Source organism: Humulus lupulus, chromosome 8 (assembly GCF_963169125.1).
Source record: "Humulus lupulus chromosome 8, drHumLupu1.1, whole genome shotgun sequence".
Lineage (NCBI taxonomy): Eukaryota > Viridiplantae > Streptophyta > Magnoliopsida > Rosales > Cannabaceae > Humulus > Humulus lupulus.
In genome coordinates this window covers 129,783,621-129,790,471 of record NC_084800.1, presented here as the reverse complement: position 1 = coordinate 129,790,471, position 6,851 = coordinate 129,783,621, and positions in this window count along the sequence as shown.

The window sequence follows — 6,851 nt, the reverse complement described above, 5'->3', positions numbered from 1 at the left end:
GCCATTTCGCGAGGCTGTCGCGTGGGCGAAGTCAGGCCAGGTCCCGTGAGGCCACATCTCGCGAAGCCGTCCCGCGGAGCCCCGTCATCTCGCGAGGCCCATCCCGCGAGGCCATTTCGCGAGGCCGTCGCGTGGGCGAAGTCAGGCCACGTCCCGTGAGGCCACATCTCGCGAAGCCGTCCCGCGGAGCCCCGTCGTCTCGCGAGGTCATCTCGCGAGGCCCATCCCGCGAGGCCATTTCGCGGGGCCGTTGCATGGGAAAAATCTCTCCACCTCGCGAGGCCATCGCGTGGGCGAGGTCCCCCTATCTCACGGGGCCCTTAGGCCACTCCAACCGCGCGAGGCCATCAACAGCGCCCCGTACGCGGGGACACGCAAGGCCCCGCGCGCGCATCCCTGAAGGTAACCCACCATCTTCTCGGGATGCCGACGCCCCGTAACTTGACAAATATGGCCCAGAGGCGTCTTGCCTCGTACGCTAAGACGTAGAGCGAGGCCAAGCACTTATCGCCCACGCCCGTGGGTAACCTTAGAATGCTCCAGGCATCCTGTACCAAAGGTCCCGTTCTCTACACCTCGGGATCCCCATGTTTAGGAGATCCCATACGGGTCGAATGCGACATATTTGTACGACCAAGTACTAAGTACGGATACCAGGGCCAGTGAGATTGTTGGGGTAAGAATCATGGTCCGTACGTCTATGGCCATAGGACAGAGCCGACACCACGGCCCCCTGCGCCACTATGCCTGCCGCCACGTAACCGACAGGGGCACAGTAATGTAGTGGAAACGTCTTCCTGACACCTGCCCATGTACGAGATGTACGTCCACGACCTCTGAAGCCACTCCCCTGACATAGTACGAATGTACCACTTGGTCCCCTGGACCACTATGTATCTAAGGCCATTAGAGCCTACTATAAAAGGGATTCTAAGACCACCTGGAAGGGGGTTGGAAATTTTACTCTAGCAGAGGCATTAGTGTGAATGAGATACTGAATTCTCCATTGTTGTTATACCATTGTTCTTGAGTTGTTGTTCAAGTTTTCATAGCTTTCCAATTAGCAATTTTAATTTGATAATTTTTCCAACTTAACTTCGTTGACGAGTTCTCACCGTCAACACTTCTTGATTGAGCTTAAACATATTCTGACTGATTTGTTATTTTGTGCAGCTATATACAAGAGAAAATGGCGATTAGAGACCCTTGGAGCTCGATATGAGATGTTGTCTCGTATTCCTGCCAAGGAGAAGGATTTCATGATGGTAGTTAATTATGCTACCATGGTGGCCTAAAAATTGATCCTGAAGGATCAGATACTTGCCATTAGGGCTCAAGGTCCCCCCCCCCCCCCCCCCCCCCCCCATGAGCTCCCTCCTCCTCAAGATGTTTCCCCGGCTGTCAAAGACACCGAAGAGAAAGAAGAAGTCGAACAGTTGGTGTGCCTGAAAGGTCCCTGAAGATGGGCAACATCCCAGCCCACGTCGAGTTGAATCGGGGGCAGCAGCTGGCACTTCTGGCCAAGGTAACCCATATAGAGAATTATACAGAGTTGCTGCTAGTTTTAGGATAGTTTGATTCAACCCACGACAGCTCATTAATCAACATCCTGTTGACCCGGACCTGAACACGATCCTCCTCCAATGTGTGGATCAGTTGGTTGTATGCTATGACTATAGCTATCCTAGGTGTACTATAGTGGTAGACAACACCCTTCACTTTAGGTCCACCACCTTCGAGGAGTACGATGCAAACATTTTGTCGTTGCCTTCCCTCTGTCATGGTGTTTTTTCCCCGGGTAATAGGTAGACCGTGCATGAGTGTAGCTCGGATGAAGATCCTGAACCCCATAGGATCCAAAATGTAATACAACCCCCCCCCCCCCCCCCCCCTCCTCCGATAGTCCATGAGTTAGAGGATTTACCTAGTTCAGTTCATAACCCAAAGCTGATCATAGTAGTTTCATCCTTTAGCTCGGAGGGTAGGGTTCTTGCTCTATTCTTTTCCTTGCATTATCTTCACTAACTATTTATTATATATGAATGTTTTTTGCTCATCCCTTTGCTGGCAAAGATATGGTCCTGAAGGGCGCCTTTAAGTCTGGTGGGGCCGGAGCTGGACCCATAATCAAGAAGGCGGGAATATCAAAGAAGAGATCCTCCAAATCCGGAGCTTCCACTGGTGGTGTTGTCTTGCAAAGTTTCAGAGCCGATTCTCGCAAGAGCCCTCCGAGACCGTGCATGCTTCTAGTGTTGTCGAAGGGGGTGGTGAAGAGGTGTCATCACATGAGCAAATTGTCGGAACTCAGTGATGTTTTAGTGCAACCTCATCTTTTTTTTATTCTGTTTTTTTTCTTTGTAATTATGCTCACTAAAACAATTGCCTTCGGGCTTAGATCAATGTCATTTCTCCTCTTGATAATCATACACTTATTAGTATATGTTCATTATTTTATGATCTATTTTTGTTCCCCTTAATCTATTAACTTGTCATGCTTGTGACTTTTAAATTCTTGCGCACTGGCAATCATAGGAGTTATTTTTAGATCAAGATAGGTTTCAAAGGGTTTAACCAAACAATTTTGGTCGATAGCCCTATTATACCCAGGATTTTGCCCGCCTAATAGTGTTATACCTGTTAGGAATCAAGGCTCGAACCTAGTGATCTCTAGGAGTTTGTCCGCCTAATAGCGTCATACTTGTTAGGAATTAGGTCTCGGGCCTGGTTATGTCCAAGAGTTTGTCTGCCTAATAGCGTCATACCTGTTAGGAATCAGGCCTCAAACCTGGTTGTGTCTAGAAGTTTGTCTGCTTAATAGCATCATACCTTTTAGGAATCAGGCCTTGAACATAGTTATATCAAGGATTCCCTAGTAGAATTCTATTGTACCCTGATTTTAGCATGAGTTCATTCACTCAGCTCGAGTACAGCTGGCAGATAAATACACGGAGAAATGACTAAGGGAAATAATATCTGCTAACTATCCACATCGACAACTCGAGATTCATAGTGGTCATACGTGGTGTAAGGCGTCCTGAGTTTATCCCGAACTAAGGATGCAATGGCTGTGAAGCACGAGCTTGGAGGAGATATCCAGCTTGTGGTAATTATAGTATATTGCATACCCGCAGATCCCCAGAGAATCGGGATCCCTTCATACATTTATTTATGATTAGGCTGTCTATTTATTATCCGAGATAGTGGAAACCTGTTTATTCTATTATCAAATCATATCCCAATATAAATGGGAATTATTTGTATTAGATGTAATAATTATGTAAATGTGTGATTGACTCACGAGGTTACTCAAACCTGTCCATGAAATTCCTTTATAAATACTTGGAATATTGGACAGGAAAGGGGACCATTATTCGGTAAAACCAAAACTCTGCCAAAATAGAGAGAGAAACAACAATAATATTGACTCGTGGACTAGGTGGATTTTAACCACTGAACCACGTAAAAGTCCTGTGTTCTTGAGTGAACTCATATTATTTTCATTACAGTTTACTATTAAGCACTAATCTGCCTTATTATTTCTTAATACACCATTGGCGAAAAACTGCATCAACAATTTGGTGCTTTCATTGAGAGAAAATTAGTACTTCATCAAAATCCCAGTCAATTCTCATCATGGTGCTCACTCGCTCAATGCACGGTAATGAGATAGAACAGCCTGGTGGGCAGAAGGCCCATCATACCGCTGTTCCAAATGAACGTGGCCTTGAGATTTAGCAGTGTCCGGGAAAACAACCGGCGGGTCATGGCAACACTACGAGTTCGACATCATTGCCACCAAATCCAAATCCAGGCTACCTAACTGCCATCGAATTGGGAAACATGCAATTGAGAAGCCATCTCGCTAAGGCAAACAGATAGATTAAGGAGGTTATGGCTCGGTTACCCCCTCTTGCAACTGACGTTAATGTCGAAAAGAGGCAAAGTGGGTCTCACAAGTCCCATAGGAATAATTTATCCAAACCAACTCGATCAGTTAGAACTGCCACCCCAAGTTCTATACCTACAGGGCGAGATCGCCAGAGTGCTCAACCCAGTGGCCCTCATAGGGGTCATCAGCATGTCAGTTGGTCAGTTAGAACCGTAACCCCAAGTTCGGTGCCTCCTTCACAGATCCCTAGAAATGCCCATGGAAATCCACGAGAAGGGGCTGGGACAAGCTCGCAAAGACAAAATTTTCCAACAAACCCTCCTACGTTGCGAGCGGATCGTTAGGCCCAGAGAGCTAGAGACAATGGAGTAGAACATAGGTGGGCTAATTTAGTTCACCCTGATGGAACAAGGATTGCCTCACCAATAAGGCGTCCCCCATCACCTATAAGACACCCGATGTCACCTCTTCCTACATGGGACATTCCAACTTATGGAGACAATAGGAGAAATCCTCCCCATCTGCCAATACTTACATCCCACGAACACGTGTTGAAAATACAGATCCTCGGCACCAACTGCGAGTTGTAAGCTTCACAAATGGGAGTTATTGGACCGAAAGTCATCGTAGTAGTAGGCCTGAGGGAGACCTAAGAAATTAGTTGAGTTCAGCACAGATTCCTCGGTACGATCCACAACTCGATTTGCGCGATCGTCTGAATTCACAGAGGAGGAATCTAGCTTGAAATGAAGTCTTTAGTTATACTCGACAAGAGGGAGGTCTGTCCATAGTACACGATAATGGTAATGCCCAACAAAACCAAGCTCGAGCTTGCAGGGACAATAACCCATCAAACGCATACGATAGGATGGGAGCTGTTGAGCAGCCCCTAGGTAACCTAGGGACAAGAAACCAAACTCTCGAGAGACTAGCTTTGATGGTAGAACAAATGAAGAGGATTTTATCTGGAAAAGACAAAGACGATTGCGACTCAGAGGACGAGCTCGAGCCTTTTGCTCCAAATATTGTCGTGGCTACATATCCGGTAGGCTTTAGAATGCCACACTTATCAAAATTTGATGGAGATGGAGATCCGTCAGACCTCCTCAGAATGTTTAACACCATGATGATGGCCCACAATGTCGGAGTTGATCTAAGGTGTATTTTATTCCCTACAACTTTGGTCGGGCCAGCCAGATAGTGATTTAAGCAATATAAGAGGCATTCCATAAGCTCGTGGATGAAGTTTTCTTCTGAGTTCAAAAAAGCATTTTAAGCTTCACAGGCAGCTTGGGTTGATACCGATTCACTAGCCAACGTAAAGCAGCAACCTGGTGAGACGCTCAAGGCATATCTAAGTAGGTTAGCCAATGTCATTGCATGAGCTAGGGATGTTGATGACAGCTCCAAGCTCATGGCAATGAGGATGAGAATCCTTGTTGGGGGCGACCTGTGGCGAGAATTATAGAGAAAAGGAGTTAAGAGTGTGGACGAATTCTTGGCCTGAGCTCAAGAGTGGATTAACCGAGAGGAGGTGCGAGCTTCCTTCGTGGGAACCAGCCAGACCCCTGTCCAGCCTGTTGGAGTGGCAATGGACGTTGCAGCTATGGCTCAAACCGTTACCCAGAATGACCAAGGGGGAAATAACAAGAGGAAGGGAAATAGTGAGGGCGACCAGAGCGGGACAAAGAAAAATAAGTCTGGGGAGAAATTCAAACTTATTTACGCTACTTATACCGACCTAACAGACACTAGAGAGCGCATCTTCCTGGAAAATTCTACTCACCTTCCATGGAAGAAGCTAGAGCCATTGAAGAACCAGAGGGCGAAGAGAGATTCTTCAAAGTTCTGTTGATTCCATAATGACATCAGTCATAACACTGATGACTGTCAACAGCTAAAGGATGAGATCGAAACTCTTATTAGAGCTGGATCATTGGACCAGTATGCTTGAAATCGGGTGGTCCCTAGTCAGCCCACTAGACCACACTCTCAATTAGTCCCCGAAGCTCCAGTAAGTCAAACCGGAGCTCAAGCAAATCAGGTCGACCCTCCTCCAATAGTAGGGGAGATATAATTACCATTTCGGGAGGACCTCATTGGGCAGGCACGAGCAGCGGGGCCAGAAGAGGTACATTAGCGAATTGAAGTCCCATAACAGAGTGGAGTTTGTCCCGGAATATCGATTATCGAAACAACAACGATTGGAAAAGTAACCAATCATTTTCAGAGAAAAGGATGCTAGCCACTCCAATTCCCACATAATGATCCGTTGGTCATAACTGTTCAGCTTGCCAACCGGAGGGTCCAGAGAGCACTAGTAGATAATGGAAGTTCTATGAATCTAATGTCCAGGTCCACCTTGGAAAAAATGGGGTTATTTGTAACTGATTTGAAGGCAATCTCAATGACTCTGTACGGATTTTCTGGTGAAGGATCGGCAGCCATCGGGACGATCGGATTGGTAGTGATATTGGGAGAAGACTCGTGAACTATTTCCAAGTTACTTGAGTTCATGGTAATCGATTGTCCAGTTGCATACAATGTGATTTTGGGCCAACCTGCGCAGATGGCGTTTGAAGCCATAACCTCTATCCGCCACCTAGCAAAAAAGTTCCCCTCAGCTACGGGAAATGCACCATCAGAGGTGATCAGCTCGCTGCCAAAGAATGCTATAACATTTTTATGAAGCGAAAATCACAACCCGAGCAGCAAGCTATGGTCATAAATGATGAAGGTGAGGAGTCCTAGAAAGTAGAAGTTACTAATGGGATGGAAGAACCTCAACAAAAGGAGGATAGTGACGTCACCCAATGCGATGACATTGACCCACGAATGGGTGAAGATAGGTCAGAAATCCATGCCATAGAGGATCTCAAGGAAGTAAACATTGACCTTAAAGAAGCTTCAAGAGTCGTAAAGGTTGGGAAGAATCTTGATGATAAAAGGAAGGAGCTGGTCA